At 36.5% G+C, this 14,489-nt stretch overlaps 1 long non-coding RNA gene across 1 annotated transcript in view; it reads left to right on the top strand.

Moving 5' to 3' along the window:
• The first annotated feature begins 8,459 nt into the window (after positions 1 to 8,459).
• The window catches only part of LOC110678990, a 127,981-nt gene continuing 121,951 nt past the window's right edge, over positions 8,460 to 14,489 (top strand). The window contains exon 1 of the long non-coding RNA XR_002502114.1: positions 8,460 to 9,911. This is a non-coding gene — a long non-coding RNA (uncharacterized LOC110678990). The remainder of the gene's footprint in view (positions 9,912 to 14,489) is intronic.

The raw sequence follows: 14,489 nt of genomic DNA, 5'->3' as shown, positions 1-14,489 counted from the left end.
TGGGCACGTCAGGAGTTAATCATCAATGTTAACTTCCTTTTCCCGATCAGCCTAGATAGCCGCGTAGTGTCGATAGCGGTTGTTTCAACTGGCTAAGAATTAACACAACGGACCTGTTCCGGTGGTAAAAGTCCACCTCACAGGTGACCCCTAATTTATACGGCTTTAAGCTTACCGTGCCTAAGAATGAATGGTTAGGGGGGTCTAAATAAAACCTAGCCGAGCCTGGAGTTCCAGGGCGCCCTATATAGTATTATGCCCTTCCTGTGCTACCCGGAGCAATGGTGCAGGTGACTTTGTGTTTCTCCGAGATAATCGGCTGCCCTTCTTCAGTCTCAAGCCTGAGGCTAAATAAGGGTGGGATTATTAATACATTGTAATTTAGTTTAAATTTTCACCTCTATGGTTTCGCATTGTGCGATTTACGCAGTGTATTCTGTGCTTTTCGCCTTTGGCGACTTTTAAGAGATACCGATCTGGTTTTTGTTCGCTGCTGATCTTTTTCGTTCTGAGATTGCGAAAAGCTTAATCCTGCCTAGTTTGGGTAGTGGCTACGGCTAGGATAGCTTAGTTAGATCAATCTCCAGCATAAAATGTCAGCAACGATCAATCTTTGTAGACTCATGCAAATGGTACAGCTCAAGTGGCGCTATTATTTTAATTTTCACAATTGTTTAGCGAATCCATTGTGTTAGTTTTCAAAAATAATGTTTGTCATTTCGTAATTTAGAAGCATTTTTTTTCCATTTCACTGTACCACATTTGCTCGAAAGTTAAGTACATAGTTTTTAATGTCATAAGAATGAGAATATCATAAATCTTTCCATTAGAGCATGTGAGGCATTGAAACAGAAAAACAGCAAGAAGCGAGAAGAAAACCTTTTAAATTGAATATATAACATGTTGAGAATTGTTTATGCTATCGATATCTTGACCATCGAAAAAAAAGGACAAGATGTAGGGAGACTTACGGCTTCGTCACCATTCGACTATTATCGGCAACCACCCGGATAAAAAATACAATACAAAAACAATATAAAGTATTGCAACAGTACCATTCAATATATTGGAAATACAATACAGTATATGTAAAATGACAATACAATTACAGTACAATATATTGTTTTAAACAGTTCACTGTATGGTATATGAGATTTTTGCAATATAATGTATGGGTGGTTAAGTATCGTAACAATACAAATATAGATATTTTCTCATACAAACATTTTGAAAATACAATACGATATATTGTTCATGTATTGTCTTGATTAGCAATTCGTGTATTGTTGTACAATACAAAAACAATTCAACGAACTGTATGATGGTTGCATTCATCGTTACAGCTAATGTCAAGTGACTTCCAAAAAACTACTTATTTTTACTTTTTGAATATTTTTCACCGAACATTTCTTGCTTTCTGAACTTGTTTTGTTTATTTCTTTCAGCAAAGCTACATAGAAAAAAGGAACAGTTGTTTAACGCGAAAATAGGAATTTGACCAAAATTGTAAGGTATAAAACCAATTAAAAACAATACAATGTTCTGTTACAATATATTATATTGTTTTTGAATTTTATATCCAAACAAGAATAATATTGCTTCGACATTCAATTACAATACGCTGTATTGTATCCAATACGTTATATTGTACATTAATGGTTTATTCCATTCACTGAATGATACGTTTTTATCCGGGCAAACTTCAAACGCCAAATATACAGTATTTTCCTATCAAAACACATCAATGAAAACATTCAAATGATTCTTTGTTCTGCCCGCTTCCTGCTGACTATATTTCCGAGATTAAACAAACAATATCGCCATAGATGTCATCAATTCAAGTAAACACGCCTCAAAATGCGACTGATTTGGAGCTGCCGAAGAGATTCACCAGCAATTCTTATGGGAAAGTTGCCGAAGAGAATGAGGCTGCCGACAATAGTCACACTGACAACAGTTGTTCGTAGCGTTGTAAAAACGTTCCCAAAAGCATTTTCACAGCGGTGTGAATCGATAGAGGATTGAGCAACGCATAAATGTAAACAGACAAACACGGAATTTGTCTGCTGATGTCCGAGAAATTGGGTCCTAAAATGTTTAATGAAAACTTGTTTTTATAGATTGACACGAAAGAGCATGTTACTGCAACTATTTTAGCAATTTTTCCCGCTCAAATAACGGCTACATCATATTTAAACTTTAATTTAAAAATTGGGTCCATAAATGAACCTTGACACTTTCGATCATGTTTGACGTTCGCTAAATCGACAAAAACACCACAGGACTTTTAGTTTTAACACTGGGGTTGTTCCTATCTGACATTTCGGAAGGGACACGGAAAGCAAAATACACTCAAAATTTGAGTTTAAGCCAAAAAGTGTGACAAAATCTAAAAAAAATGTTTTTTGAAATTAAACAAAAGAAAAACATTAAAAAATTGAGTAAACATGTGTTTTTGGCTTAAACTTAAGCGTTTGGCAATAAAATTGGGACAGGCCTTTAGGACCCTATTACAAAAGAAGCGTGGCATAGGCTTAGGCTGCCTAGAATACGTAAGTTCCCCTATTTCTATAAATAAAGAGTTTTGTACATTCCCGTCAAAGTTACTGGTGATAACTTGCATGTGCCTAATTATTGAACTTATGTTGTCAAATAGACGCATAGGAAATAGTAAATCTCAATATGACCTAACTCGCTGCACTTTCAATATATTGGGGTATTTGCACAAAATTCACGCGGGCTTCCCCTAAGGGAACGACGTGCCGCACTTTTTCCACACTGTTTACTTAATTCTTATGGAAAAATAGCATTGCGGTGTTTCCTCAAGTGCGGCGCGTCGCTCCCTTAGAGGAAGGCTGCGTGAAACTTTGCAAGTGCTCTATAGGACCACCACGGGGCGTTTACTATCCAAGGAATCTGACAATACACAATCACAATTAACCAAAAGATACAAACTTGATATCTTGCAAAGATACTAAAAAATAGGAATTTTATAATTTGTGTAAAATTAAAAATGCGTTCTTCAAAACTTGATAATTAAATGTGTCTAGCAACTCTATTGTATGTGAATTTTATGGCGTAATCCGCGAGAATCGCGAAATTCGCGACTGTTGTAACAGTCATGCATTTTATTATTAGATGTAACACTAGAGTGATGCAAATTATGAAATGTTTGCTCCCCTCTGCTTGAACGATTTTAATTATGGTAAATAGCATCCTCCCAAAGTTTGAAGTGATTCGAAAGAAATTTGACTGTGCACACGCCATTTTAAATTTATATGGAGATTACTATGGAAAACGCCAATCTTTTGTGTTCAGCCCTCTGTCTCTTCGTCATAATATTTTATGGAAGAGTGATCAAATTCTTCTACTGTGTAATCCTCCCAGTTACAACTTTGCCGAAGACCACTTTTTGATTGGACCTCAGGATAAATTGTTATTCATCATCATAAAGTTGGTTTGTATATAGCATGCTTCACCAACTGTACGGCAGGCAACAGTGGTTCTCCTGGCGGGAAGAATAGATCAAAGTAATCCAGGCTACTATGTTCCACAGCAAAAAAGCAGTGTTGCTCTGAATGTAATTGAATGATCATCTCAGCATGATTTAAACTTTGTTATCAAAAATAACAAATTATCCTTACGGCCCATCGAAATGTGGTCTTCGGCAAAGATTAGATTATTATGACGAGCAGCTAGAGGACTGAACACAAAAGGTTTGCCTTTTCCATAGTAATTTCCATATAAACTTCAAATAGCGTGTGCACAACCAAATTTCTTCCGAATCACTTCAAATTTTGGGAGGATCATTATCATCACAATTGACATCGTTTAAGCATAGCGGAGCAAAAACTTCAAAATTTGCATCTGTCTACTGTTGGTAAAACGGAAAACAGAGCGAAAAGTACTGCTTCTACCCTACTTTATTTTCACCACCATGCAAGTCACCACCACCTGCTGGAAGAACCAAAATTCATTCACTTTTTAACGAATCTCGCGAACATTCGAAGAGCGATCCCGATTCATGAAGTCCCCACAACGAATCCGCGCAAGGAAAACGGATCGCGTGTTGCGCATGAAAGACTTCAACGCATAACAAGCGCCGAACGGAGCCCACTGAACACGAGAGGCGAGAGCAAAAGCAGCCGAAAGGAGAGCGAATTTGTTTTGTTTTTCATCACACGCCTCTCAACATTGCATCCGCCGTTCGTTTTTCTGTTGATGGTTCATAGCTACAAAACATGGAAAAATAGGGGTACCGGGTGTAATATGCACTATTGAGCAAAACGCACTCAGTTGTTTGAAATGAAAATTACTGTGCTGCTTCGAATGGATCATTGAAGGTAACTCCTTCGGCAATCATCCAGGGCAATGGGCTATCTCTGACGATTTTTCATTGCAAAAGTAAGTTTTTACAAAGTAAATCCTATTTAAATTTTAAACGGCTGGCTTAAATTATAGTTTTATCCTGGGAGGGAGGCATAGATACTACACACGAAATATGACACAACACTTTTCCAACTTGCAAGATAACTCCCGCTCATCAACGATCATCAAGGCAGGCTTGAAAAAAACTGCCAGTTTTCTTTTATTGTGTACCTTCGATCTTTCTGGACAAACTTCGAAAAAGGGACATAGTTTTATGTACATCTATATAAATAAAAATGGAGTGGTGTTTGTATGTCACGAAATGGCTTGAGAACGGGACAACCGATTTACACAATTCTTTCACTGTTGTTTTCTTGAAGGGTGCCGACGTGTTCGTGTGACGAAAAAGTTTGGGGAAGTTTTCGGAAAATTTGGTAAAACGGGAGAGTATTAATGTATCAGTTTGTATGGGAGGTTTCATGACATTTTTCAACAGCTTACTTGATGGCAAGACGAAGTTTGCCGGGACCACTAGTTTAATTTAAATTTTGATTGGAGAACAGTAAAAAGACGCGTGTTTCAATACTTTATATTCGATCAAACTAAAAGATGCTATCGTGACATTAATTTTGGGTGTGCCGAAATTTATTTTCAACCGATTGTTCCCAACTAACATTCACTCATTTAACAAACACCATTATGGCAGTTTTATCCAGCATCATGTTTAATAACATTTTAACAATTTTCATACCCAACCTTTGTTCAGGCATTGTTCACACAAATTTGGAGAAACTTTAAAGCATGTCGTTGAATACCAACTTTATTTTTCAGCTTTAAAAACGTCTTGCAAGCATTAGTTCAGCTTCTAACCAGCTGGTCCAAAAATAATTAAAAACAAATAAAAACAAAAATTTATTTTTCTAGGCACTTTAAATGTTGTGTTAACATTTATTATGATATAACAATCACATTTAAAAATCGCCTGGATACTGGATTCGAAACTCGAGACCTTCCAATCGTCAGCGGTATGCCTTGCTATCTGCGCCATCCTAGAGTTGATGATTGTACTGTCTAGTGTAAAATATAAACCTCTCCTAGCTGAATATTGATCATATTTGAGCTTCTATTCGACAACGTCTAATCAACACATGGTACGCCAATCAACAACTGAACAAGCATATTATTCAGCTGCTGTTTAGTGCTTGATCCTAGTTGAGTTCAGTCGGCTATTTTTAGCGCACAGTGAGAAAATTTGTGTTGATGATGGTCAAAAACAATGTTTATTCACACAAAGTAAAATCAGTCTGAAGAGATTAATCTAATTTCATAATAGGCTTTAGTTTGTTCAAAACTTTAATTTTGAATGATTTGTTTACTAAAATATTCTTTTAAATTAAATATTTTTGTTTTTTTTTATATTGATTTTTTTATAAACCTATTATGCATTAAAGAAATAGTTCTCTGTATGAATATATTTAAATCATTTGAAGGTTCTGAGACTATGCACCTGAATAGAAAAATATTCGCATATTTTGATGCGCGGGATTTTTATTCACAGAAATGGCAAAGAAAATCATATTTCTTAGTTCTCAGTATTTATTCAGTTGTGAAGAAATGTTTTTTTTTAAATATAGCTCGTTATGGATATTTATTTAATCATTTCTGTCAAAGGAATTTCCACTCTGTGTACGGAACTACATCCCGAGCTGCGAAAAAAAGCTTAGCAATAGCAAATTATAATATTGATAGATAAAATTGATATTTGACTTGATAGACTATATGATATAAAAGATCTGGAAATGATATTTAAAATAAACTACTGGGACAAAATTGGCATGTCATATTTAGATTCTGTAAGATTTGACCAATAGCTGCGAGCTATTCATTAGATCTGCAAACATAAAATTGTTCATAGGTTTAGAAGATCTAGAACAAAATTTGAAACTGTCTTCTGATATTTATCTCTTATGTCAATCAATTCTATATCACGCTTTGTTTGTTAGTACTTCGCTCCTACTCGGAATACTTAGCTTAAATGTTCATTTTTTCTTCAAAATAATCCTACATTTCTGGAGGCTGACCATCTCTATTTTCTGAACAGCTATTTGAAAATTTTTGAGAAAGCATAATTTATGAGCTTTGAAATGCATGCGGAACTAAACACGAATTTCTGATATTTTGTCCATTTTATGAAATTTAGCTTTAGTTTATCCATTCTGCAAGGCTTATTTATTGCTGAACATTGTGTTTATTTTTCGTAATTTTGGCCTCTATTGCATCAACTGTTCTTATGATATACTGAAGCTGAATTAGGATTTTATAAAATACTTATTCAGCTCTTAATCATGTTTACGTTGAACATGTGGAAAAAGCTGAAGTGCGAAGCAAGTAAAACGTTAATTCGTCTTCTAAATATCTCTTTATACATATACATTTCTTTGGTGGAATAATGACTTTATAATTGGGGGAAACATGTCTTGTTCGGCTCATTAGTAAAACAATCTTGACTAGTCGAATAAGAATCTTTGGAAACGTTTAATAAGTGGCGATCCAATTTTTGTTCATTCTAATGCATAACGTTGAATAGTGATCTAAGTTTGTGTTTGAAGAGCATCTTCTCAGCTTCTTATAGAGCAAAATTTTTATTCAGCTGTCATTACCATTATTAAACAATAATTAAACATGCATGCTTATTTGTGGCTCTGAAATGTTAGTTGGGTTGTCAACTTTGTTGAAATGCAAACATTTGTTTTGATCAATTACGCGCTTTTATCAAGTTTGTCCATTCTTTAAGATCTGGGCTCACAGTGACAGTTCGTGACAGCAGAATCTCGGCTCACTATGACGTACATAAATTTTGTATCGGTTTTCCCTCCCAGGTTTCACCCTAGCAGGGAGGCACAGAAACTACACACGAAATATGACACAGTGTTTTTAAACTGCAAGATAAATCTAACTTGCCAACGACAGCCAAGGCAGACTTGATGAAAATCGCTAGTTTTCTTTTGTTGTGTACCTTCTATCTTTCCGGACAAACATTGAAAAAGGGTCAAAGTTTTTTGAGTTTTTAGTTTTTATTTTTATTGGAAAAAGTAAAAATATACGTATTTCAATACTTTACATTTAATCGGAATAAAAGGTGCTCTAGCGACATTACTTTTGAATAAGCACGAATTGATTCTCATTCGATTTTTGTCACCTTTGATGAAATGCAAAAATATGTTGACCTTTTTACATTCGAACAAATTTTCAGGTCGTCTATGTTTTATGCTGTACCGTATCGACTAGCTGTTGTAATATCAAAAAGGAAGCCTTGCAAAGGGCTTAAAGTAACATTTTGAAAATGATTCTGAACGTCCCTCCTTGGTATAGTACTAATCTGAGACGAGACTCGCGAAGACGGTCTTCTTTTTCTGTGATTGCTGAGATTTTTCTTATTCCACTTTGTGTTTATACCAATTATGCGCAAGCCGTTCAAATCCTCACATGAACCTCTCAGCAAAAAATGATTGAGTTTGCATCACATCGAATCATAAATAGCCGTTTGAGTGAAATTTCATGCCAGCAAACGTAGCAGACATTAGAAAAAATAATCTTCTGCTTAGATTTATCAGCAACTTTGGAAAAAAACTGCTCCGCTGACTGAGGTTTTCAATAACAATTTACTTTGAACACAATACTATTCACTTTTTCAGCCATAAAAACGGTGGGCTGCATTTGACGTTTCGTGAGAGGGGAATCTGGGCTGCATATGACGTTGATATTTTTCCTCTTCGCGTGTCTCTCTCAGGTACTAATGAGTTACATAGAATATTGAAACATTGGAACAAATGTCAAAGTAGGGAATTTAACTCATCTGTTAACATTTTGAACTGCCACTGTAAATGAAATGTAGTGTGTTGTTAACTATATGTCGATTAACTGGTGCATATTACTCCAGTAGCCCCTATGCTTCCTATGCTTATGTTGGTTCACCACCATCCGTTGGAGAGAGGCGGCATCGATCGGCAAAGATGTCTCGTGCCGTCGAAAGAACCAGTTCCGAGAGCAGGTTGCGCTACGCGTTCGCGATCGCTCGGTCGTCAGTTGAATCGATTCAACGGTTCTCGTCGGACGTGTGACCGCGCGACTTGTTACGATCGTTGCTTAATTTATTCTGTTTGCTTTTAAATTTCATGCACCCTCCTCCCTCGTCACTAAACCAAACCTAGTGACTTGTATTTGTTTCCCCGTTGTTCTCCGGCTGACTTTGATATATTAGTTCTTTGCTATTTCTGTATTCTTCGGTTCGACGTGTAGATCCTGTGGGTTTGTTCGATCTCGCGAGTGCGCAATGAACGAGAAGATTAGTTGGTGTTCTACAATACCTAAACATGGCGTCGATCGATCGTTGCTTGGATGGTGAAACTGAATGCTGACTGTGAGTCGTAGCAGGCTATGAAAGGGTAGAATGCCAGGATAATTGATAACTGCCGCGTCATAGTCGGCATTGAGGATGTATCGGCGCAGAACGTCATGCAGGTTGGGAAAGTGACCACTGAAGTCAATTACCTGTGCAAGAGTTGGACTGGGCTGCGTATTCTTTGATCAGAAGTCCTTCACTGGATACTTCAGAAGCCGACGGAAAAGAAGTCATTATTAAATGCCGCAGATGGATTGCAATGGTAAAGTGGTTTCCTTTTGTTGCCTACTGTGATGTATCTTCAGAAAGAGTGATCGTTACCAATGTACCCGTAAAAGATAGTTATAGAATGTCTCCTGTATACAGATCACAGACCAATAGACGTCGATAGTGCATTTTTAACATTGCGTGGTGGATGAATTTTAAATATTCGCCGTCGGCCTACTTCGACGGTGCATGAAGAAGAAACAAAAAAAGAGTTATTCCATTTTCTGCCGCTGCGCCACCGATTGTATACAACAGTCGTCTGGAAACCAGTCCTGGGGTTACTGCGATCAGTGATCTTTCCTTGTAGAAGAAGAAATTTCTGCTCCCAACAACAAAGGTGAGCACGATCGGGAGAATGTGTTGGTTTGCCGCCGCCGCGTGATCGGCGGCTGAATTTGTGTGCGTGTTGTGGCGAAGGCGGTGTACGTTTTCAATGAAGAATTGCCCTCCAAGCGGAATAAATACCAATTGCGCAAAATAACATCGGTTTAGGTTCCTTCGAGGAAAGGTAAGCCCCCTGAAGTCGTGAATGCCGTGCTTGAGAAGAATACAATTCGCGATCGGGGCAGAAACGAAGTGCAACAACAGAAGAGTGGAAAAAATAATCCGGCTTTCTTTGGTCCTCGGCGCGTAAGTGAAGTTGAAGCCGAGGACAACGGCGACAACGACAAACAACACCCATTTGGTGCAACAGTTTGTTCTTTGCGGGCTTTACAGCTGAAAGTAGAGGAGGGCAGAGACCGCGCGAATAAGAAATTCATGTGAGTTCAACGAAGGTGCAAGCGGTGAACAACGAACGTGACTGTGCTAGAAGATTGTACAGCTCGAGGGATATTGCAGAAGGCATTCGAGAGGGAAGTGCCGCATGTTGAAGGTGAGTGTTGCATTTTCATTATTTTCAATTTGAATTATAGAAAAGTGTAGATCCTTAGGTTGGCAAGACTTCGGCTACAGTTTCATTTCAGCCGACACCGTTGTTGTCGCAACATTCATGTTTTAATGTGTACTTTACTAACATAAACACATTTTGTTTGAAAATAATGTGGAAAAATATGAATATGAAGGCATAACAGACTATATATGAAATTTCAATCCAAATAGCAAATGCAAACGTGAATATTTTTTGCTGATGAATAAGAGCAAAATGAATATGACAAATAGAACTATATTGATGTGTGCGTTTGAAATGCAAATAACAAATGCGGGAACACCAAATGCGGTAAGATTTTCAACAAGGAAGGCGAAGTCAAAGATGGTTTTTCTTTTCTAGGTTGGCGGTGATATGGATCATGGTTGCTAAGTGTCCTCTGATTAGTTTGTGCTACCGCATTTGGAACGCATTCGAGCAAGATTTGTACGTCAAACGCAAACAGCAATACTAGAAAATTATGAACATTTGTATGAGAAGACAAACTTCAGACTTTGAGAGCTATTATCTCAATGTCAGCCTACTGTCCATAACTGCATATTTGTCACATTCGACATTTTTGACAATTTTGTGTTAATACCGAGAGTCATCAAAATGATAAAAACTTTTGATCAACTTACTGAAACATTGTTCTAGAAAAATCTATAAGTACGCTTTTAAGGATATTTAAGTAATTAACTTTTTAAAACTTGATCTAATAGCACAGCGTAACAGAAATTACATTTTTCCGTGTCTGTAGGATCAAATTATGTGTCTCTTGTAAATTTGGGATCGCTGGATCTGATGCCGTTCTCAGAAATGTTCCAGCACGCACAATTTTTAGCTACAGGTCGCTAAAGTTGTATAAAACACTGGTTTCATTGATGTTTACATGAACTTAAAGTATGATTTATCAAACTTTTTTGTGATCTAATCCACTAAGGATGCAAAATAGAACTTTAACTTTCACTTCAGATATGATTTGATTGAAATTGCACGACTAAATTTAGATAACATTGATTTTTCAACATGCTTGCAGTTTCCATTCAATGATGAGTCTCTAGTTCGAGACCAGTAGAACTAGTTCCGGAAAAAAATATTTGCAAAATTATTCATTTGAATACGATTTATTCGTGCTGTTCGGAACTTGAATCAAGGTGTTCGGAATATGGGACAGAATAAACACAGTGTTCGGCATTTGAATCAAAATGTTGTTCCATACTTTAACGTTAAAACAATAATGAAATTAATTTAAACAACATTATTACTGGTACACTCAACAGTTGACAGTTAGACTTTACGAAGAAATTAAAATTTACACAAATATCAGCCAATTTATGCAAGTCAGATGCATTTGAAGTCACTGGTGGCCTTAAGTGTTCGGAATATGAGTCAAAACGGTACATCCAATGCTGCATTATTTAACTGGTAAAAAGGTCCCAAAATGCTGAACAAACTTTTCACACAAATCCTTCAGTTTGCTTTTGAAAAAAGCAACTTTTCCTACAGAAAAAGTTTGAAAACATGGAACATAGAACAATATAACTGTAAAACTATTGAAATTCACAGTGGTCACACACACACACACTGCTCCATAGTTGTAGGATGTGTAGTGATAAATTTCAAAAATATTATTGGTAAAACTTATATTTTTTCGGCTCTGAGGGGGGTTTTGACCTCCAAAACACCCCCTTGGTTGCGTCACTGTTCTACGTTCTATTAGAAGTGTAGTGCTTCTGATCATCTAACTACACGTTTAATTCGCTGTTTTAATCAAAACACTTCGAGAGTAATTAATTTAAGCATTTAATTGTAAACTAAACGTTGTGGTGAGTTCGCAGACTTTTTCTAAAATTACCCACACCGCAAAGAAATCACGTCAAATTGGAGCAACATTTTTGTTCATATTTTTACTAATTATTAGGCAATGCTAACTAGATAACGAATGAATCTAAAATGACCTATACAGTTGAGAAGAAGAATCTATGTTCAACATTAACAGATGATAATTTAAGTTTAACATTTAATTTATGATGATTATCAGAGTGTCCGGATATTGGTACCGTCCGGATTTTGATTCACCACGGTACACTGGTTAAACGTGGGTCTTTTAAATGATGTCCGGATCTTGAAACACTGGCTCACAATGCCGGACATTCTCTTCAAACACAGATAAATATACGTTTCCAACATATTTAACTGCAGTGGAGTTTCAAAATACCGTTTTGATTCATATTACGGACACTTAAGGCCTCAGAGAAGTACAACTCATCGGAAAGCATATAAAATAAAACATTCTGTTTGATTCCTTCGCATTATCGAGCTTTTAAAACACTTAATTTTCGATTAGTGGGTGAACATTTTGATTCCGCAACATAAATAATATTAAATAAATAGAAGTGTGTGGACTTTTCGTGATTTTTATTCCGGACGCTTCCTTACTTTTGCCTCATATTCCGGACGCTCTGATTCGAATTCCGGACAGCCCATGAAAATCATAAATAGAAATGTAGAATCACCAATTGAAATCGTCAAATCACTGAAGAGACGTCCAAGGCAGTTGAACATTATAAATTTGCAAAGATATCTATGAAAAATAATTATTAAAACATGCTTCGAAAGTGAGAACTGAAACATTTCGTTTGAAATGTTTCTCATACAAAGCAGACTGTCCGGAATTTGAAGCTGTCCGTAATATGAATCAAAATGGTATTTCTTTTCTAGCACTAATGGTTAAAACTTTTTATAAAATGTATATCACAAACGATTCCTTCAACCAAACATTGTTCACGTGTTTATCGACCATAGAACTTTGATTGGAGTTGAACCGCGACGAAATGATGTCCAACACCACCAATTACCGTTCTGATTTAAATTCCGGACAGCTTCTAATTCCGGATACTCAACTTTGTATGGGAAAGCTTTCACTTGAAATGTTTCAAAATTTTCCTTTTAAAAGTTTGCAACTTCCAGGCACGTTTAAATAAGCATTTTCCATAGCAATCCATGAAAATTTATATTGTGCAACTAGTTTTGACGTTGTTCTTACGGCTGGAAAGCCAAATCAATAATTTAATTATTTTAGTTTTGCTTTTCGTAAGCTGTCCGGAGTTTAAAACAAAGTGTCCGTAATATGAAGCAAAAGTGAGGTTGCGTCCGGAATAAGAATCATAGAAAGATCTCTAATTTCTATTCATTCTAGGTAATTCAAACAGCGGATTCCAAATATTCACCCACCATTCGAAAGTAAAGTGTTTTAGTAGCTTGATAACGCACAGGTATCATATGTTATGTTTCAATTTGTATGCTTTTCGATCAGTTATATTTCACAGGGGCCTTAAGTGTCCGTAATATGAATCAAAACGGTATTTGTTTTTATTTTTATGATTTTTTGGGCAGTGGTTACTAGATTAAAAATAAATGTAGGATAATTAGCAATGTTAACAATAAAGAAAGTTAATAAACACCAAACATTTTATCACTTAATTTTAATTCTAATTCAATTATATAATCAGAGTGTCTGGATATCGGTACCTTTGTAAAATTATAGTTTAAAAGTATAAAAAATAAACCCTTCAAGCTTATTGAAGACTAAGAAACAGAAGAGATTCTAATGAACAAATAATCAACAAAATACTAATGGATATGGAATTGAATATTCAAACAATTTGAAAAACGAGGTCATTTCCAACCCGAAGTAGGACGGGAGGCCACTACATCAAAAAGGAGGACATGTCCTCCCAGGGGGGCAGATAGCCGTAGCGGTAAACGTGCAGCTATTCAGCATGACCAAGCTGAGGGTCGTGGGTTCGAATCCCACCGGTCGAGGATCTTTTCGGGTTGAAAATTTTCTCGATTCCCAGGGCATAGAGTACTCAGTACCTGCCACACGATATACACATGCAAAAATGGTCAATCGGCAAAGAAAGCTCTCAGTTAATAACTGTGGAAGTGCTCAAAGAACACTAATCTGAGAAGCAGGCTTTGTCCCAGTTGGGACGTAACGCCAGAAAGAAGAAGATGTCCTCCCAAAGGATACCATCTGGTAAGCCTATTCTGACGTGCCCAAACAGCCCCCGCAGGAGCAAGCGTCAAGAACGAAGGATCAAACACAACTCTGTCAAAGAGTTAAAGGACTGAAGACAAAAAGTTGGCTATTCTCATATAAATTATAAATGTTATGTGCACAGTCAATTTTTTTTAAATTAATTTTTAATAATTTCAAATAACTTTTGGAGGATGATTTTTACCAAAATTGACGTCTTTGAGGCATAGGGTGGAGAAAACTTCAAAGTTTGCATAAGTCATTATCAGTTTAAGCAAAAATGAATACACATTTTAAGGTGAAACATCTCGAAATCCAAAGATGGCCGTCACAATGGCCGACTTGTGCTCCTACTCACGTTTTCAAAGACACTAAACTGGAGAAGCAGTTGGCAAACGTTTCTGATCTGGTTTGCACAAAGCCAAAATCTTAGAAGTTGATTCCAAACGGTGTCACCTTAAGAAAACAGCATTACCATTGCCAAGTTAATGAATCTGCTT

This window comes from Aedes aegypti, chromosome 3, assembly GCF_002204515.2.
Source record: "Aedes aegypti strain LVP_AGWG chromosome 3, AaegL5.0 Primary Assembly, whole genome shotgun sequence".
NCBI classification, from domain to species: Eukaryota; Metazoa; Arthropoda; class Insecta; order Diptera; family Culicidae; genus Aedes; species Aedes aegypti.
This window is presented reverse-complemented; position numbering and strand designations above follow the sequence as displayed.